This window comes from Vipera berus (genome assembly GCF_964194415.1).
Source record: "Vipera berus genome assembly, chromosome: 1".
NCBI classification, from domain to species: Eukaryota; Metazoa; Chordata; class Lepidosauria; order Squamata; family Viperidae; genus Vipera; species Vipera berus.
The window spans coordinates 125,397,462-125,419,363 of NC_138202.1; the positions used below are offsets into that span (position 1 = coordinate 125,397,462).

Genomic DNA, 21,902 nt, shown 5'->3' on the forward strand with positions numbered 1-21,902 from the left:
CAGTCCTAGAAAAGGAATGGCAGTCCCACTAGCTAGACCAGACCACAAAATTTACCCCGCATGAAAGCTAAGATTACTTTTATTAAGACTGGCTATAATAACCAAATTTTGCATGTCAGATTGTGCTGTATCTTCTCCCCCTTCACTCCAGTGAATCTCCACTGCTGGCAACAGGAAGGAACTATTCACCATATAAAATAAGACAAAATATGGCTTGATGTAATGCCCCTTACGTTTATAACTGAGATAGATAACTCTAGGAAATTTGGCTAAAAGCCACAAACACTTTTTTCAAATATGGAATTAAGGAAAAAAAAACTGACCCCAAATCCAAAGGAGGCAAGTTTGCTACAACTCATCTACATATTCTGTTAAGAATCTCAATTGTGTTTCAAAAATTGAACATTTATAGGAATATTAGCACTTTACTGAAAACTTTATCAGAGTATAAAGAAATCCAGGATTCATAACACATGGAAATCTCCCAAGTTTAAAAAGGTTCATTTTTAGCAATTCTGTATCAATTTACCGGTACTTTACATTGAAATTTAACTTAAAAAAATTATTTAAATTTCATAATATATTTTTTAAATAAACTAATGTTAAGCCAGGTTGGTTTTCCTTTGATAAGCCATATGAATTATCCTTTTAAAAAAAGAATAGTTGACACTGCCAGTGTAACATACTTTCTTATAGACTATTAGTAAGAATGTGATAACGAAACCTACTCTACATCACAATGGCAATGGACAAACAAATTCCATGCATCTATCAGAGATTAGAGGAGAGGAAAGGAGGGGAGGGGAGGGAGGAGAAGAGAAAAGAATGGAGAGGAGAAGAGTACTTCCACAGTTTAATAAATCAAAGCAGTAGTTTTCTTAACTACACATCTGACCTAAAAAGAAGGTAAAATAAAATGCTAAACAACAATCCAACTCATTCCACAGGGTTATGGTTACGAAGAAAATAGAAGGAGAAAGAAATATTAGGTATTTTTGTTGCCTGCTTAAATCATTTATAAAAATAATAAAGGCAGGATAAAAATTAAATAGCTTTAAAAGAAACTTTTCTAAATGATATACTGTCGATATGTGATAAGTGGTTAAACTGTCAAAAATGTATAAAGGGATATTAAACCAGCATTGGAAGTGTGAAAAGGAAGAAAGAACTTTTATCATGCATGGTGAACTTGTGAAAAAGCAAAGAAAATTTGGGTGCAAATTCATACAATGATACAAAAAATATTATGGATTATTTTTATTGGATTTTATGGCCAATAAACTAGAAAATAAATATGGGAAACTTATATTGTATATGGAAACTGTGGCAACATTATTGCACGCATAAAGATGGAAGAACAATGAAATACCCACAGTAGACAATTGGATTATAAAGATGACAGAGCTTATAGAAATGGCAAAGCTGACCAGTTTGGTCAGAGAGAAAAAAGATAAAGGCTTTCTTAAAAGACTGGAAGTTTTACTCAGACTTTTTGTTGAAAGAAGAATGGACAGAATTCATCAATTATGGATTTGAACTATATGGAAATCAAGTGCAAAACATTGAAAGTTAGCACTGACACTCCAAACTGAAACAAAGGCTGATGTAGAAAGGGTTTTACATTGTAATCCAACTTCTGATAGTGCCCCCCCAGCCCCAAAAGAAAAAAACAAAACAAAAACCCAAGCCACAAAACTCTGAAATATTTGTAAACATTAAAAATGTACCTTATGACAACCTTAAAAAGCTGGCAAAAGCGAACAGTTCTTCAGTCAATTTAAAGCGGTCTGAGTAAGCTCAGCCTTTCTTGAAATAGTGCATCTTTTATTTTTCTCCAGTGTCACCCTGCAAGCCAACAAACCAGAATAAATTTTGAAACAAGACTTACAATATCAGCATGCCAAAGGGAAGAGCAGCCTTATTGTTGCAACAGCATTTTTCTTCTTTCAAACCACTTTGAGGTGTCAATGGACTTTGCTTGGTTTTGGCTTGCTACCACTGTGGCGTTATGGGTTGTGCACAAATCATGGTTTATTCTACAAATCTTAATTAAAGAGCCACAGTTTAGCTCCATATGCAAATATATTATCCGTGCTTAGTTTAAATAAAAGCTCTTTTATTTTCAGGGTTACATCCATCCAAGCGCACTGGTTCACGAAAAAGTGCGATCCGATTGCACCCAAAAAGACATTATCCTGACCCCCCCAAGCAAAGGCAAAACGAATAAACGTTTAAGGTTTATTCCGGACTTTGCTTGGGTCCCGGTAACTTTATTCTAAAGCATTGACCCTGATTCCCCCCACCCCACTCACCCATCCACCCTTTTAAGCAATTAAGCAACATCCAGCTGCTATATCCCACCAGCAAGTAGCTGCGCTGCCCGAGAAATGTCCGGCAACTCTTCATGGACCCATCTCCAGGAGCCACCTCCGGAGCGGGGGCGGGGGGGAAAGCCTTTCAAACCTCCTACCAGCCCAGCCGTTGACTACAATTCCCAAAAGAACTTCACAAATTTCCAACCCTCTCGCGGCGACGTCCATTAAGGAAAGCGTCACGGAGAGAAACTGCCTCAATGCATCATGGGAAATGAAGTTTTGGTTTCAACTCAGACGCTACGATGAGCCACGTCCGGATAAAGTTTACGGACCGAGCAAGGAAAGGAAGGGATCGTTATATGCAGGGGAAAGCAAGTCAGGATTAAAGTTAAAGGTGGTTGCTGAAAAGTCGCGACATCTGATGTTCTTAATCTACACCAGGTTCGTGGAATAAAACGGTTCTCCATTTATTTTATTCAATTACGAATGGGGCAAATAATTTGTAAAATATAGATTGTAGAGGTGGGGAATACTCAGAGAAAAACTCTTTATTTGAGCATCTTACCGTTCTCTTAAACATTTGTTTTTGCATTGTGTTTTATGATATCACCTTTTGCAATGAACAAGGCAGTTAGTTTTTATAAATGAAGGAAGTAAGAGAGGCGAGCTTCCATTTAGTGATCTAATTCTTCACATTTCAACTTAAAAAGCTTCACTTAAAATGCTCATTCTGCACTGTCAGCAAGGCTATATATGATGGGAATTCATGTGTTTGAATTATCTTGCACAGGAGAAAATAGTAAATCTGTAGTATATATATTTTATGAATGCATTTTATCCATAGAATGATGGGTTTTCTCCCATCAAATCAGGGACAAAACTCAGAGCTTATATCTGACATACAGGTAGCAAGGATGTCTCTTTTTTATTTGCAGAGAATTACTGTACTATATGAAATTACAACATTCAACCAAGTGAACTCACACAAATGTTCAGGAAAAGTTGTTTCAACAAATTCTCAAATTTTGGTATATATGTCTACCATAATGTAACACAATTATTTTCATTTAGGACAATTTGTATTTAAAATATGATCCTATACATTTGTAAATAAATCTGTGGAACACATATCTTTTTTAAAATGTATAGGAGAAAATCCCACAATTGATTGGAAGGAAATTAAACAGCCAGATCCACTGTTGAAAGTATCAGACTTTATAATAACCTTTTCTCTGCCCACACAAATATGCGGCTTGGATAATTTTTGTCAATAGATGAATGAACAAGTAAATGTTTTTCACCCATTTGTTTGTGTGTAATTCTTATGTGGAGAACAGATTGTGTTTTAAGACAGGTTTATGCAGAAATATTGAAAATTCAAAAATATTCACAAACTTTTAAGCACTACTGTATTTCATTGACTTTCATATGGCTGATCTTTCCTTTCTTCTTGAAATGACCTAGTCACCCCAAACTTGACACATAATTAGAATTCTTCACCAGTTTTGGAGAGCTTTTCTTTCATTCTTTATTTGCCTCCACTTTACATTCCTATGGTTTAAATATTGGACATTGTTTGCCAAGTGTGATATTAGTCTAAATAATAAAGATACGGGCATTATTCATTTCCTAGCTGGCTTTTCATTGCCAAAAGCAGAATGTCATAAATCAGCTAAGATTTTTTGTTTGTTTATGTGTATCCCATCTTTTTTGACAAATAACTCAAGGCAGCAAACATGCCAAACACAGCTTCCTCCTCCTAATTTTGTCACAAAAACATCCCTGTGTGATGAGTTGAGCTGACAGAGAGAGAGAGACTGGCCCAAAGTGAATGCGGCTTCCCCCATTGATTTTGCTTGTTGGAAACCAGCTGAGAAGATCTTGTATCACTAGCACACTACTACAGGATGCTACAATCTTAAATGCAAGCCAGTAGCCAAGCACCCAAATCCCAATTACATGACCACTGAGGTTGTGTGATGGTTATAGCTTTGAGAACCGGTCATAAATCACGTTTTTCATAGCTATCTTAACTTTAAACCATCATGATATGAATGATTGTAAGTCGAGGACTACCTATATACTTTTTTTAAAAAATAGCATTCAGCTAGAAAAAAGAATGGTTCAAAAAAGTCTTCCTCCACAGGAATGGCCCCAAGCTTCCCACTTCTCCCTCTTTTTTTACAAGTAACTGGATTAGGAGTGCTTTGAGCTGATGGGGAGGAGGGAATCATAAGAGAACTGGCTGAATAACCACATTTGCTTATTTTATAGATCCTGTTCCTGTGGTTTCTTTTATCACGATGGACCAAATCAGCCACAATTGTTTGGGTTCATGCAATCAGCCTGAATCGGAACAACAAGAACAAGAGCCCAAAACCATAATTATAGCTGAACAGAATGAGTGGATTCAACCTATTTGTTTCTTCCAAGGAAAAGATTATGCCCTCCCATCAGCTGCTGCCACATCCTTAAACTGCCAAGGATTAAACTGAAGTCTCTTATGTACACACTTTCTGAATTCAGGTCCCACTTATTGCAACCTACCTGATAGCATTTACACATACTGTATTTCTATATTCCTGCTACAGGAGCCAGAGTTACACCATGCTTTTTATGTGAAATGAGACACTATCTGCTTCTCTTCTGCCCATGGAGTTTTCAGTAATGAGCTTGCATTAACTTAGCTTCCCTATGTGCTGCAAAGCACCCTTTTGTCTTTGTATGCAAAGTACAGAGTCCTGACCCCACTTAACTTTTGAAGAGGGATTAGGTGCTGTCACCTGCTGAGTCCATCTAAGATCTCGCTAAGATTTTGCTAAGCTAACTCTGTTTTGCCTCCCCTGCCATTCCTTGTTACTAGCCAGCAAGATCAATCTTGCCCACAGCAGATAAAACTCTCAGAGGGAACAGAGTGCACTCCAACTCTTTCTACTCACTGGTTTTGGTCTGAGATGCTCAGATTAATTAGCACACTCAGGATTTTCCTTCAGAACATCCTTATCCATTGAAAACACTGAAAGTCTTGCTGTGACACAACATGAGCCGGAATCCTGATGGGGCTCTTGATGATCAGGAGCCTTCAGAAGAGTAACTCTAATGATGACATGCCAGGGGGATGTAGCTGAGAACAAAGCAATCAAAATTGCTTCTCTCCCATTAAGGGAAACAAGTGGAACAGAAACTCTCTGGGTTGTTGAAAGTCAGGAGGCAGCACAATGGCCTGAAATAAATGTTTGTGGCATACCAAATAGAGGACTCAAGAAACAGAATTCTTGAGAGCTCTTACAGTCCACCCCAGACCATCAAATGAGACCATTTAGTTTGGCAATGGGTTCATTCTTTCATAGGGCTGATTTTAAATAATAGCCATCTAGAGCAGGGGTATCAAATTGCCGGCCCACGGGCCAGATTTGTCATGTGGAAGCCACGCCCACCCCACCTCCGGCAAGGGGAAAAAAGTCATGATATGTCACAACACATCACATGACTTGGCGAGTTTAACACCCCTGATCTAGAAGGATCAGTAAATAAATAGGCTTAGTACATAAAGGACTATGGGCTTTAATCAAACAAACCTCCAAGGTTCAGTTCATATAAGTGTCTAAGCTATACCACAAACCATGTTATGGTTCACTATAATGTGTTCAGATGAACATATTGAGCCCACCCGAATAATAGAGTGTCCATTTCCATTTTACTTCATGCTACAAGCCTCTTTTATGCAGGTCTTTAAGGCCTGTGGTTTTCATCACTTGGACTGAGAGAAAATGCTTATTTAGGAAAGAATCCATGAAGAGGATGCAAATCCTCACATCCAGCCTAAGCTTTATGGAACTCTACAACTTTGCATAATATTGAGAGGATGGAGGGAGAAATTGGCAGGCATAATCTGGTCGTATTCCCCACCCCCAACCAGTAAGGATGACAGTTGTTAGGACCATAATATTAGAAACAGCTCATTAATATCTCCTCCTTTTTGTTGCCCTTTCAAGTTGATCACTCTTCAAATTAGTCTATCTAGAACATTTGCATTTAAAGGAGTTCATCTAATTAAAGTCAGTGGGATTAAAGGAACTTCATTCCAAGCTGTTAGTTATACAACAGTGAAGCAAGCTGCATTAGCACAATTGAAAGCGAGACCCTCAGCAGGTGGCAGCACTTGCTGATTTTGGTTGATCTGGGAGCTAAGCAGGCTTAACTCCGATTAATACTTGGAAGGGGCTACCTGAGAATTCCACCATTGTTGGCTAGATGGGGGACAAAAAAAAATTAATAATCCAAAAGGCAGCAACTGCAAACCTGTAATGCAGTGAAGTAGAATGCATAGATGCATCCAGGATTCCATTCAATTTGAAGGCAATTTTAGCGTTGTTGTTTAATTTGTTACTATGAATTAACTACTATAGAAATTAGAGTGATACTTGATCAATAAAATTTATGGGAATCTCCATATTTTTAAAAATGTAATTTTAGGTATACATCCAGAAATTACTTCCTAAACTGAAATATAGCCTATAATGTTGCAGTAGATGCATACTTGGATGCAAATAGGTGGGAGTTTCCTCACCCAACCCTTAGGCCGACCTTCAGTGGATAGAAGATGCAGGACTTCTTGACTGTGGAATCAAAAATATGAAAACAAAGTGTGATTGGGTAAAAGAAAAAAAAAAAGGACATGGTTGGGTCCCAGTAAACACTAATGTGACCAGCATGCTGTTACCAACAGGCCGGAGAGACATTTTTCCCAAGGTAAAGCAGAAAATCAATAGCTGTTCCCTGCTGTTTTTCTCTCAGCAGCCGTGACTGAAAAAGAGATGGCTAATAGATGTTCATAAGCTGATCCTTCATTAATACTCTATTATTAGTCTAATCCTTTTTTGAACTCAGCTAAGGCAGTGAATAAATATTTCCCCATCTATACAGTTAGCAAATTATACTTCTGAGAAGACTGCTAACAATACACAAAACCAATGATTCTCCATCCTCCTTTTGTAGCCTCTCATATTACTGTATAAAGATGTGAGCAACCTTTGGGAGGCGAAGACCACCTAACATTTGGAAGAAGGAATGGGTTTTGAAGAACTTGGAGTTCTTCTTAATACAACTCAAGGTGATGTATATAGTAAAATTGTGTCTCCAATTTTCCCCACAAGAACAGCCCCTTTACAGTGGGCTTTGTTTAAGACAGAGCTACTGACCCCAAATCACCCAACCGGCTTTCATGCCTGAGTATCATCCTTGTGAGGTACTCCAGACAAGAAGCACATCAAGAAAAACTAGCCTTACCTTATTGTAATGTTACAATAACAGAAAGTTGCAGGTGTGAAAGTACATCTCTTCCAGCTTGCCTGCATTGTCCAAGAAACTAGAGAGATATTCTTCTGAGATGTTTGACACACTCTTCTATAAGTTCAATTGCCTGTTATGTAACTGTTGCCTAGTCTGTAGCTCTTCCTTTTGTCTCCCAAGGAATTCTACATATCATTATACTGAGGGAGGGCTATAATTCTCAGTCTCCTGATTTCTAACTGAGCACCTTAGCCACCACAGGTGACTGACTTCCACTTCATAAGGATAGAAGATCACATTGTCATACGAAGCTGGGACTCAAGGACTGTAAATAGACACTTCCTGTTATCCACTCTACAACAAAGATTGCTTCCCTCTCCTATAACCAACATGATGAGTGTGGTGGCTAATGAGGTTAGAACACTGGACTAATGATCAGCAGCCTCACCTTTGAAATCTGTTGCTGCTGTGGGGCAGGGTGCGCTCTGTCACACACTCCAGCTCCTATCAACCCAGCGGTTTGAAAGTAGGTGACTGCAAGTAGATATATGGGTACCCACTTCAGTGGGCAATTTCACTGGGATTCAAAAGGACCCCCCCCCAAATGGGTGTCCCCCATGCAATGGTAATGTCACCAGTACATTCTTTCACCATGGAAACAATCAGTGCTTCCGACCAACATGTTGTGCATCATGTCTAATGGCCAAACAGACTGAATGTCAATAGGGATAGTTGAGTGTCCAGGTTTAAAACATGTGCACGTCTTTAATATACACAAAATGCATGTTCCCACTTCAAACCCTGTAGAACACACTTGCTCAGTAAGGATCACTGTAATTCCAACTATTGAAGAATTATCTTGTACCTGCCAGATTATGTATTTTTTTAATCCCTCCATGGTTCAGTGCACTTACATGTCCCCTAGAAAAAGAAAGTCCCTCCAAAATTCTTTTAAGTTTTAATTTTCTTTAAGCAACTCCCTTTAAAACAGAAAATTTATGGAGCCTTTGATATATGTTCAATGTGAACAACAGGCTGCCAGGAAAATCTATTACACACCCGATGGCTAATTATCACTTTCTAGCTACATAGGTTGTGGTTAGCACCATTTGGTTAACTTTCTGTCAAAAAGTGGATTTGAGAAATGAAATAAATGCTTATGCCAGAAGTCCATCAAAGAGGCAGGACCCTCATGCTCCATATTTGGTTGCCAATATGCTCTTTTCAAATAAGCAGCCCTGAAACAGATTTTGCAACACTTCTTATATAAAGAGTAAGATGGATTCTTAGATTGAGAAATTCTGACAGTCTCTCCCTTTTTTGTAATGTTTTTATATGAAGGAATCTTTCTTTTATCCATTTTGCACACATGAAGATAGGTGAGTACAGGTTGAAATAGCTGTATCTAAAACTCCAGAAATATCTTGCTAATCTCAGCTGTGCATGTACTAACCTTGCATTAACTGAATATTGATTTGCATTAAACACAACCTGTTATCATTATACAATTTATAGAAATGAAGTATATTGTGTTATCCGAACATGCATTAACTGTGACTCAGCTGTATTTATCCTGCTGAGGTATTTCCAGATTTAAATATGACCTCTATTTCATTTAGGACCATAAACTAGCAGGCACCCTTAGCAGGAGAGACAGCAATTAATTATTCTACCAACTCTGTTACAATGGTGCCCAAGGATGAAGGATCAGCAGCTGAAGTTATTGTCTAGAATTCAAGGCCCTTTACAAGCTATGAAATTAGCTCACGGGACAACTCTACTGCTTAGAAACCTCCTGAACTTCAGAGAAAATCCTAAATCTGCTTAGGCTTGCAAGCTGTTCTCAAAACATCCAGAAAACAAATAACCAAAAAGTACACCTTCTTTGAAAAACAGACTATCCCAGACCAGCCCATGGTGAAAGCTGTGGTTCATATTAATGCATTCCTGATCTCATCATTGGTAAATCTCAGTTCCAGAAAACATGGTTTTAAACCCACATCTGCCTTTGACAATGGCAGTTCTTCAGAAAAAAAATGTGGGGTTTCCTACATTAGACACCCAACTGCATGTCTCCTAATATCAGATTTTCAGTTGGCTGATCATTATCTTTTAGATGGCAGGCATCCTCATTCTATTCCACTCCTTGAAGTGATTATCAGACTGCCCTAGAGGTGACAAATCACTGCCTTGGACACTTTGTAGATTGACCAGGAACTAACCATGATGGATTGTCCCTTGTTTCCTTGAATATTATGGAATGGCAGATCAAAGTGAATGACCATTCATTCTTGGATTTAATTTGTACCTGTTGCAGAAAGTGTGGCCCCAGAAGACATTTTGGTGCTGCAGAGTTTCATTGTATATTCTCTTGAAGTCACAAAAGAAGTCTCAGTGGTCATCGCCAAGGGACTTTGCCCATTGATTTCAAACAACATTGAGCTGACAAATATTGAGCCTGAATCTTGTGGAGAGTTTTAGCATCTATAACTAAGTTGCCTCATCAAGAGTTTCTAATTCTTAATGTCTGTCATCTTGTAGACTGCCTTGTTTGACCAAGGACCATTGGGATGAATTGGAAAACTGTATCTCGGTCACCCAAATGTGACCATAGTAATAGTAGGTAATATGAATAGATTATTAGCCCCAGTGACTTGGTTCTCTTTTCCTGCTGTGGCAGTTATTTTTCCCTTCCCAAAGGATATTCTGATAGTAGGCTTTATCATTCCAAGGACCCCAGAATCAATATGGCAAGCTGTTGATTAGTATTTTTTTTATTTTAATTCCATTTATATCCCGCCCTTCTCCGAAGACTCAGGGCGGCTTACAAGCTTAGCAGTAGTACAGAACAGCTTGCCAGGAGTTTCCACTTCTGAATATTAAATGGTGTGGCAAAGCAATTCTGACATTGAGCTCATGGACTGGAGATCTGAGGGTTGAATACAATTGATTTCAGGCTGACCTCTGTTTTAATAAAATACACATTTAAAGTTGGACTTTGGCCATATGGTGACCCTTCCTTTCTGCTTCTCCTGAGCTTGAGCCCCCGCTCACTTTGCCCTGCTAATGTTAAGAGTAATGAGGAGCATTAGCCACTAAGTTCAATGGACCACAAAGTGGGCACAGGTCATACAATAATCACTAACTTAAGTTGAGCTCTCCCTGCTTTCAGGATCGCTGGTGATCAACCTCAAATCTAATAGTAGCCGTAGCCATGTATAAAGACCTCATAAGCTCTATCCAGCCATTATAAATGTCCTACCAACATGCTAGGACAGGGGTGTCAAACTGCCGGCCCACGAGCCGGATGCGTCACACCAAAATCGCACCCACCCCATTGCCGTCAATGGTAAAAAGGTCATGATACGTCACAACACGTCACGTGACGTCACACGTTTGACACCCGTGTGCTAGGAGAAGACCTGCTTATATTCCCCAAACCCCTAGTTTGATCAGGATATATAGGTCAGGATTAATGATAGCTTTTAAAGCTTATAGATTGAGCAATTGTTTCCGTGCCAGACATCAGTTAATTGTCCAGAAGAAGCTTTATAAAATTTTAATTAAAAGGAAAAAAAACCCTAAAACTTTTGCTCAAGCAAATTAAGAGTGAGTTTTCAGGCTGTGGAAGATAAGAATGCCTTCCTATTTTGGAAGCTAATTGCTTGCTTATTGCATGAGGAGGTTTGGAGACTAGGACTCCCGCTGCTAGATGGGAAGAATTATATAGTACAATGTATAGCTCTCTCTTTCTGTTTGCCAATCAGCACATGATACACTGTAGGCATTTTTCCCTGTACCTCCCCTCTGCCCCAATCTCTCACACACAAATTCTTAAACTAATTAATCAACCAAAAAGTTGAAAAGCCCCACGTTGTGACCTAATACTACCAGTTATTAAAGGGAAATGTTAATCAATGGGCCGCTCTTATCTTCCCTTTTCACACATATAAACAATACGCTCCAAATGCCAGATGGCTGGATCTGATCTAGAACTAAGAATGGCAATAGAACAAGTCTTTGACATTATTATCCAGTTAGCTTATTAAGCATGCCTAATAAGCAATATGCTATTTGTCAAGAGTGAGAAATCAGGAAACTTAGGCAGATCAAATGAATATAAGATAAGAACCTTTATTGTCATCCCCTGTTGCCTGCTCTCAAAAGTGTACACATACATAACACATATAAACATGTTATATACAACATATGTATATACCTACACCCTTACATATAAATACATATAAATATTAATCACTGTTCATCTTGAACATATAGCAGAAAGAGGAAGCTTGAGAGTTCCAATACTGTATGGAACAAAACTGGAGCTGAATCTGGATGTTCTCCTTCGGATACCACTAAGCCTCCTCCCAGAAGGTAACAAGGACAGGTTGTGAAGAGGATGTGTAGTGTCTCAGACAGTTCTGTGAACCCTGCTCAAGCAACACTTATATGCTATGTTCTGGAAAGAAGGGAATGAACTGCCAATAATCTTTTCTGCCATCCCCACCACTGTAAATATAATGGAATAGAATAGAGCTGGAAGGGACCTTGGAGGTCTTCTAGTCCAGCCCCCCACTCAAGCAGGAGAACCTATACCATCTCAGATGTCTAGTCTCTTCTTAAAAATCTCCAGTGATGGCACACCCACGATTTCTGAAGGCAAGCTGTTCCACTGGTTAATTGTCCTCAATGTCAGGAAGTTTCTCCTTAATTCCAGGTTGCTTCTGTCTTTGATCAGTTTCCAACTATTGTTACTTGTCCTGCCCTCTGGTGCTTTGGTGAATAACGTGGCCCCCTCTTCTTGGTGGCAGCCCCTCAAATACCAGAATACTGCTATCATGTCACCCCTATTTCTTTAGACTAGCCAAACCCAAGTCCTGCAGCCATTCTTCGTATGTTTTAGTCTTCAGGCTTTTGATCATCTTAGTTGCTCTTCTCTGAATTTTTTTCAGACTCTCAACATCTTTTTTGTGGTATGGTGACCAAAATTGGCTGCAGTATTTCAGGTGTGGTCTTACTAGGGTTTTATAAAGCTGTACTAACACTTTGCGTGTTCTTGATTCTTTGCCTCTGTTTATACAACCCAGGATTGTATTAGCTTTTTTGGCTGTTGCTAAAGGTAAATATAAATGTAAATAATATAAATATAAACATAAATAAATATAAATTTATATTGCAAGCTTAGGCTCTCTATAAGAATCTGAATGACTAACAGTCAAAGCAAATTAACAGGAGATAATAGAAAATGGAATTCAAGGTGGGCTGAACTTAGATCCCTTTTGGGCATGAAGGGACTCAAGACTGATGATGCATTTGACCCCTCCTCCCTTGGGCTCAGCCTGGTCATCTCCTACACTACTTCTTATAAGTTATTGGATTGGCTGGATCAGAAAAAACTCCTAGCTGATGAGCCAGCAGGATTTAGGGAGACCAGATCAATGGTAGATCAGTGTCATGTTACATTTTTTAACAGAGAAATGCACAGGGGCAATGTCACCCCCATAGGTTTCCTTTTGTTGATTTAAAATCAGCATCTGATGCTATATTATAATCAGTATTTGATGCTAAGGAATAGATTCTGGTGGAAGCTGTACCACACATCTATTGATTGGCAGCTACTTTTTCTACATTGAATGCTGTCTGAAAATACAGTTACCCGAGTTAGATAGGATAGAGCTGGCTACCTTACTGCAGACATAATAGCCCATCAAAGAGTGAAACAGGATTGTAGCCTGGTCAGTGGTGGGATTCATCTGGTTCGCACCACTTTGGCAGAACCAGTAGCTAATTTTTTGTTGCCCAGGCCCAGAATGGATTTCCGGAAGCGGCATCCACACAGAGAACTGGTTGTTCACATATTTGAATCCCACCACTGAGCCTGGCCCCCATTTTGCTTAATAGCTATGTGAGTTGGGTAGCAGCTGCTTAACCAAAATGAATTCCAACCTCCTAAACCTAGGTGGCAGGCACGGGAAAATATTGCTATATGCTAAAGATGCCGCAGCTCTTTGGCTTAGATAACTGGGCCTCAGCAGAAGTCTGTGGCAGATTTCTTAGCAGAAATCTGAACTGAGGAAAAGCTTACGATCACCCTAAGATATTTCTTGAAAAGACTTAGACTCCACCAACATCAGTGGCAAATGGGAAATAATAAAACGGGACAAGTTCCAGCTTTTAAACAATGTTGGTGGGATTTTTCAAACCTCTGCAGCTTGGTGGGGACAAATTAGAGCCATTTCTGCCAAAGCTAAGCCTTTCTGTCAAAGGCTTTTTTTTTCCTTGTAAAGGGAAAAGAGGCTTATCTGCCACCATCACATTTTTTAAAGCTAAAGATATATCTCAGATGCTGTATGTTTCACAGGTATGCACCTACAGTGGTTTAAAGCCCTCAAATATGGTCCAGTTTAGGTTTTTACAAGCACTCTCCCACACCTCGTGCTGTGTTTCAAATGCTTTAATCCACATGGAAACCGGCATCATTCCATTGCAAGAGAGAGTCTGCATTTGTGCTTGACTTACTGGCTTAGTATAAGTCCTGTGTTCCCAATGGCTCACTGATCTCGTTGATTCTTCATTATGGCTTTTCATCAAACTGGAAAGAAAAGAGTCTTAGCTGACCAGCCTCAACTGTTGTTTTTCTACTTTCTGCTGCTTGTGGGTTTACAGGGAGTTAAAGCCAAAATCCATTGGAAGAGTCTTTGACGTACATCAGACAGATTCGAATACGATAGCCAACTTTCAGATTTAGAAATCCAAATGGGAAACATTTATACCCATAAACCACTTATGCAACTTCATTTGTCTAGCAAACTGTAGAGCCTTGGGGGTGAGAGTGAAGAGTTATTTCAATGTTTTACCCTCAGCAGTATTAGTACAGAGGTACAGTACGATCCTATTTATGAGAGATCTTGTTTGTTTGGTCAAAATGAATCTAATGCATGTATTCTTCCACTGCCTTTTTTACACCAACATCTGTGCAGACACACACCTCCTGACAAAACCTGAATGTACTGTATTATGTGGAAAAAGCAGTTTGTTTTCAACTCACAGATCAGATTTCTACAATCACCAGCAGAGTTGCTATATTTCTCTCTGCAGTTTAGAATAGAATAGAATAGAATAGAATAGAATAGAATAGAATAGAATAGAATAGAATAGAATAGAATAGAATAGAACAGAACAGAACAGAACAGAACAGAACAGAACAGAATAGAATAACAGAGTTGGAAGGGACCTTGGAGGTCTTCTATCCAACCCCCTGCTTAGGCAGGAAACCCTATACCATTTCAGAGATTGGTTGTCCAATCTCTTCTTAAAAACTTCCAGTGTTAGAACATTCACAACTTCTGGAGGTAAGTTGTTCCACTGATTAATTATTCTGTCAGGAAATTTCTTCTTAGTTCTAGGTTGCTTCTCTCCTTGATTAGTTTCCATCCATTGCCCTCAGGTACTTTGGAGAATAGCTTGATTCCCTCTTCTTTGTGGCAGCCCCTGAGATATTGGAACATTGCTATCATATCACCCCTAGTCTTTCTTTTTATTAAACTAGACATACCCAATTCCAGCAGCCATTCTTTATATGTTTCAGCCCCCTGTTCCCTGACATTTTTGTTGCTCTTCTCTGCACTCTTTCTAGAGCATTTAATGCTATGCAGCCATGCTGGTTTCTTTTGAGAGCTGTTATTTTTCTTCTTCATTGGTATTGTGCTAGACTGAGCTTTTATAATCTCACTTTTCAACATTTCCCAAGCTTCTTGAGTTGTTTTCCCCTTGAGGATTCTCATCCATGGAATCCTTCCCAAGCTCTCTCTAAGTTTATTGAAATAAGCTCTCTTAAAGTCCAATGCTCTAGTTTGACTATATTCTTTTGCTTGTGCTTGCATAATGTTGAATGCCAATATTGCATGATCACCCCCCCCCAAGGTTCCTGTTCAACACCTTCTATCACTTCATCTCTGTTAGTGAGAATTAAGTCCAATATGGCTGATCCCCTAGTTCCCTTCTCTACTTTTTGGGAGACAAAGTTGTCTGCTAGGTTTGTCAGGAACCTGTTTGATCTTCCACTTGGTGTAGAGTTTGTCTCCCAGTTGATGTCAAGGTAATTCAACTCTCCCATTACTATTGTGATGTGCTTCCTACATACTTTGGTTAACTGACTAGCAAAAACTTCATCTGTTTCCTCTGTTTAATTGGGTGGCCTATGGCAATGTCATTTTTCTCCCCTTTCATATTGACCCAAATGCATTCAATCAGTTTTCATCATTGTTGTGCTCTATTTCTGTAGAGATGTAGTTATTTCTTATATATAGTGCAATTCCACCTCTTCTTTTATTTGGTCTGTTTCTTTTAAATAATTTAAATCCCTAGCTGTATGTTCTATTTGTGGGTTTCATCCCACCAAGTTTCCATAATGGCAACAATATCATATCTGCCTTCATTTACTTGAATTTCTAATTCACCCTGTTTATTGCTCATACTCTGTGCATTGGTGTATAGACATTTGAGTCCTCTTTGACTGATCCTGTGTTTACTTTCTACATAACCTGTGTGGTGGCTGAGTTCCCCTACTTTCTTACCACCTGTTTGATTAGTCTTGGTATGGCACTCACTATTAAAAGCTTGATTTTGCCTGACAGCAAGGTTGATATTCTTACCAGCACAAAGATCTATGTTACATGCACCGATAACCCCATTAGTTTTAGATTGCCTGGGACAGAAATGTTCTATATCAATTAACTCACTGTCCCCATTGTTTAGTTTATTTCCATAAGAAAACATAAGATGGCCAAATCTAGAAAGAATTATACTATAAAGTATTTTTTTCTTTTAGTCTATATTTTAATTTTACTTCTGTTTTACCTTCCATTTTAAGTTATTTTATCTTAGTCCATTTCCCCCTTCTTCATTTTTAAATCTTAATTTTTCGCTTTTGCATTATCTTTATCTGCCTTTGTTGTATTTGGTTATTGTTTTTGTGTGTTTTTTACCGTACCAGTTATTTACCAAAATAAATTTGAAATACTGTACTTCCAGAGGGCTTTTGGCAAAACCACAGTCAAATGAAGATAAGAGTTGGACTTTCAATGTTTCTAGCATTCTCAGTGATGAAGCATTTCAAATTTTTCAGCCTTTTAACATATAACACACTTCCAGTAAATTAATAGCAAATGTAGATTTTAGTTAACTATGCCAAGCAATTGGTGATGGTGTTTTTAGAATCTATTTAACCAGGCATCAGTGCAAAAGCGTCAATGGTTTTTGTGGTTTTTCTCATCAAAGCCTATTTATTTATTTTTTTCTTAAATCACAAAGGAAAATACAAATTCTAAGTGATAGTTGAATCCTATCTGTCTTGTTCAGCTCTCTGTGATATGCATGTTAATAGCACCCATTATGCATTAGTTATTGAATTCACTTTGGAATGCTGCTTCTCATATTGAGGAGGTTAGTTCCAAATACAATAGTGTACAACTAATTAAATACACAATCAAAGTGATTAAACAGTCAAAACATTTAAATGCTCTGTCATTCCCAAAATAAAAATGCACTCCTATCCAACACCCAGACAAGGATTTCTTGATGAAAATATGAACCTAGAGATACTCAAACTGGTGCATCCCAAATAATCAAACTTCAAGAGCAAGGCCACATAATATCCAAATGCAGCTGAGAGAAATATTTTTTTTAAAAAAGCAATGCTGATTTGGTCTTATCTTGCTTTACTTATATAAAGAGAGCCATATTCCTTCAAAAGAAGGTAACAACTATTCTGTTTAGCCAAATAACTGATACATTTTTCATTAACCTTTCTTTTAAAGCTTTTTGTTATATTTCTTCCCCGCCCCATGCTCTTTTTCAAATGAATTTTCATTTAGTTCTTTTTCTAGTCACAATATTGAAGGTAAGCATCTATGAAAGATTTATGACTACCTTTCATCCTCAACTTATTGCCTCTTCTGGATAGACAGTGAGATAATTTGATATATTTGGTTTGGGCAGAATGTGACTTTTATTGATTCTTCATTAACTTGCATCCTTACATACCCATTGTAAAAATGGCATTGTAAAGCAACCACATGACATATTTTGCTACCACATTTGTTTCATATATTCAGTGATCAGATCGTACATCTATTTTTTCATATATTCTCACCACCAAAATCAGTATCATCAGGTTCTGTGATAAGGAAATAAAGTTTAAAAGGATAGCATCTTTAAAATAAAATAAATGCCTTTATTAATGGCCAAAGTATTACCTGTCTTTAAATGAAAATTATTATATTATATAAATAGATCTTTTTGAAGTCTTCTAAATTATTAAATCAAGTCATGTGATTTAGCAGAATCCTAAATTACTATTACTGGGATTCCACTGTTAGAAATTAAGGAAAATATCATAATTTCTAGCAGTATATTTTTTTCAAGTATAATAACATATCCATGGAATAATTTGTAGCAGCCTTCATGATAAAAGTGTCAATCTTTTCCTTTTTTGGAAAAATATTTCTGAAGTTGGTCAAGGATAAATGTACTACAAAGCACTGCTAGCCAATCAAGAATAGGGGACACAGTCTCACAAAAATAAATACAAGATCAATACTCTGTCATAGTGGAAGCACTAAGCCCTCCTGGCCTCATTAATGTCCATTTATCTCATCCAACCATAATTTGTGCTCCTTAACAGGACAATAACTTCTCTTCTGCCTGGGTGATCAGGCTGACAATTGGTGCTACCCTTAACATTTTAAACCAGGACAGTTTAAGGGCAATGACTGTTAGATTCTTTGATTCTGTTTCCTATCACAGAGCATTAGCTTACCAGGAGGAAAACAACTATCAATTACTATAGTTACTGTGCTTCGTCTGAATTTAAGGGGCACTACATAGCCCTTTTTTTTTCCACTTCTACAAATATTTCTGGATCTCATACTGAAGTATACTGTAACTGTTTAAACCAGCATGGAAGAATAGCATGTTTAATGGCTTGGGCCTTTCAGATGCTGTAGTTCTGCCCTCTGGAAATGTCACTGTTAAAATGGAGTTGAAGAGTTCTGGAGATGTTGCCATCAGTTTGGTCCCGAAATATCACAGGAACACTTCTAGTATCTAGTCGTCTACTCTGATTATTAGAGCTATATTCCTATCAAATTTGCCATAAGATGCAGTAGATAGGTATCTCAATGACATGCTTTATTCTCTGTCTGTCATGGTCATGCCACAACATTCAAGTTACACCCCTTTATATTATTTATGTAAGTCACGGGTGTCAAACTCGCCACGTCATGTGACGTGTCGCAACGTAGCATGACTCTTTTTGCATTGCCAGCAACGGGGTTGGCGCAGCTTCGGTATGATGAAACCGGGCTATGAGCCGGCAGTTTGACACCCCTGATGTAAGTGATGTGCATGAGGCTGAAGAATAGGATCATATTTCTTGTTTCTTTCTGTTGAATAAGAGCTCACAAAACTGAGCATTTGAGGTTGGCTATATGAGTACAAAGGGACGCGGTGGCTCAGTGGGTTAGGACGCTGAGCTTGTCGATCAGAAGGTCGGCAGTTTGGCAGGTCGAATCCCGAGTGCCGCATAACAGAGTGAGCGCCTGCTACTCGTCCCAGCTTCTGCCAACCTAGCAGTTCGAAAGCACGTAAAAATGCAAGTAGAAAAATAGGGACCACTACGGTGGGAAGGTAACAGCGTTCCGTGCGCCTTTGGCGTCTAGTCATGCCGGCCACATGACCACGGAGACGTCCTCAGACAAGCGCTGGCTTTCAGCTTTGAAATGGAGATGAGCACCAGCCCCTAGAGTTGGAAACGACTAGCACGCATGTGCAGGGGAACCTTTACCTTACTTTACATATGAGTACAAATCAGCATCTTAATCAAAGGAATCGGAAATGGAAAGAAGAGAAAGAAGGATAGTAGCAAGGCATGGGGAAATGTCTCAGAAGAGAGGAGGACAGTAGTGGGATTCAAATATGTGAACAATCAGTTCTCTGTGTGAATGCCACTTCCGGAAGTCCATTCTGGGCCTGGGCAACAAAAAATTAGCTACCAGTTCTGCCAAAGTGGTGCGAACCAGCTGAATCCCACCACTGGAGGAGGAGAATCGGGTTTTGCTAGCTGTATGTTAGAATAAGTAACACAGAATTGTTAGAAGCATTCTTTCCCCCCTCCCCCCCTTTTAAATCCATCTTCCTTTAACTATAGGGCTGGGCTCTACCAAAAGTGCAGAAGTTCATTATTTTTAGACACAGGGAGCTCCCTCCCACTTCACCTTACATTCTTCCTCTGTCAGCTGGGCTATTTCTGAGCAGAGCTTTATGATTCTTGATTGCTAAATCTGTGTCCAGCAGCAGCCTAAGGAAGAGAGCTCACAGATACGATGGAGGTATTGCATCAGGTGTACCCCTTTCTACTTCAGTCCATCTCACATATATCCCAAATCCCTAAGAACTGCGGGAGAATGTCAGCATTCCCTAATTAGTCCAGTTTTTGCCCGATCGCCTGCCCCTCAAATTAATTACAGCCAGTTAGCAGAACTCATAACTTCCTAAAGAGACACGCGTGCAAAATGCACTCCTTCCACGAATACACGGGTGACCAGACGTTGAGAAACATCATTCCAAAGTCGGAGGCCGAAGGTAAGTCCTGCCACATACTAGCAACAGGCAGAAACCGGATTTAAAGGGCTGTAATAAGGCACCACCACGGAGAAAATTCCATCCACCTATAGGCAAATACTTGCCTGTATATTTGCCACATCAGCAAATACTTGCCAGCTCTGCCTCTGCCTAAAAGAACACGCTATAAGCAGACGGAAATGTGAAATAATAATAATAATAATAATAATAATAAATAATAATAATAATAATAATAATAATAATAATAATAATAATAAACCTTTATTGTCAAAGTACAACATGTGTACATTGAGATTAGCTGAGCCTCCCCCTGTGCTCTCTCCCCCCAACACACAGTGACAACAAACCCTCCATCCCACCACACTATGTGAACCAACTACACCACACACCTGCATCCCAAGTCAATTCTGCATAAGATTATGTCCCATTTAAAAGCCTAACAGCTTAACAACAAGTGTAAACAATGTACGTTTAGCTTGGACACAAGGGACTCGCCGAGAGTAGGGTCACCCGGGAAGGCTTGGCCTCCGTCTGGCCCTGCCCACTTCCTTCTGGCTCCGCCTGGGCTGGTTGCGTCAGCTCCCCATAGCTCGAGGTTCTGAGAGGCGAGGGGAGCTGTCCAGAGGCGTTGAGTGCTGAAATCGCGGCCGCTCGAGTCAGCTGCGCCCTCTCCCTCTCTCTTCTTCTCTTCCGCCCACCCCCCCTCCAATTCTTTCCGCTACTGCCGCTAATTTCCCGGGCCCATTTTCTATCGGAGAAGATGTTTCTTCCCCGCGCACACCACCACAAACGGCTTATTGACAGCGATTGCCGGCGGTGGAGATGGCGTGGGGCGGGAGACCAAGACCGGGTTGCAACTTAAATTTATCCTCCTCCCCTTGCCTTTTCGGTCTTAGCTTTATTTATTTAAGGGTTGGACAAGAAGTGGAGGAGGAAGAGGAGGAAGAGGCGGAGAAAGAACCACGTCCCACCCAGCCTCCCTCACTCCCGCCCTGCTTCAACATCCCCATTCGCACCGCAAAACTATCCTTTCCCATTGCATCCCAAGGAGGTAGCAACAGCCACATCATCACGGGAAGCCGGATGGAGAGTTGAGAAAGGCTGCCGACCAAGACAAGCCAAACTGCCGAGACGGGGAGGGGAGGTAGAGAAGCTGCAAACGAAACAACCCCCCTTTTTTGTCGCCGAGCTTTAGTCTGACGCGTCGTTTTTCTAGCGAACCTTCGCCTTCTTTTTGGCAATCCTCCCTAGCAAAGCGAGGATCCGGTCTACGGCTGTTGGTTTGTGTGTTTCCTCCTTTTATTTTAAAGACTTGCAATGGTTGAGCGTCAATGCCATTGAGCGAAAACAAGCATCAGAGAAGGAGGAGGAGGAGAAGGAGAAAGAGGAGGAGGAGGAGGAGGAAGAGGAGGATAGGAGAGGACGAGGCAGATGCAACGGGAGAGAGTTGTAGCGGCGTCTTTTTCATCAAAGGGAGATCCCTGCATCTGCTGAATGCACCTTTTCTTCCGCGTCAGCCACGATGGTCTGTAAGGACTGTCACTGCGTTTGATGACGTTCCTGTTTTGTGGAAAGGGGAAAGGAAACGTGACGATGTAAGGTCCAGATTTTGCTGAATCAATTTCATGCAAAAGGGTCTCTTAGATCTCG

General features: G+C 39.6%; 1 protein-coding gene across 3 annotated transcripts in view; it reads right to left on the reverse strand.

Moving 5' to 3' along the window:
• The window catches only part of SMARCAL1 (SNF2 related chromatin remodeling annealing helicase 1), a 37,342-nt gene extending 34,788 nt beyond the window's left edge, over positions 1-2,554 (reverse strand). The window contains exons 1-2 of one of the 3 annotated variants that reach the window (XM_081314835.1): positions 2,342-2,554; positions 1,728-1,832 (exon numbers count right to left, since the gene is read on the reverse strand). The gene's annotated coding sequence lies outside the window, so the exon portion shown is untranslated. Of the gene's footprint in view, positions 1-1,727; positions 1,833-1,888; positions 1,905-2,341 lie in introns of those variants that run through there. The other 2 variants (XM_081314837.1, XM_081314836.1) reach the window with 2 other exon arrangements.
• Between the last annotated feature and the right edge of the window lie 19,348 nt (positions 2,555-21,902).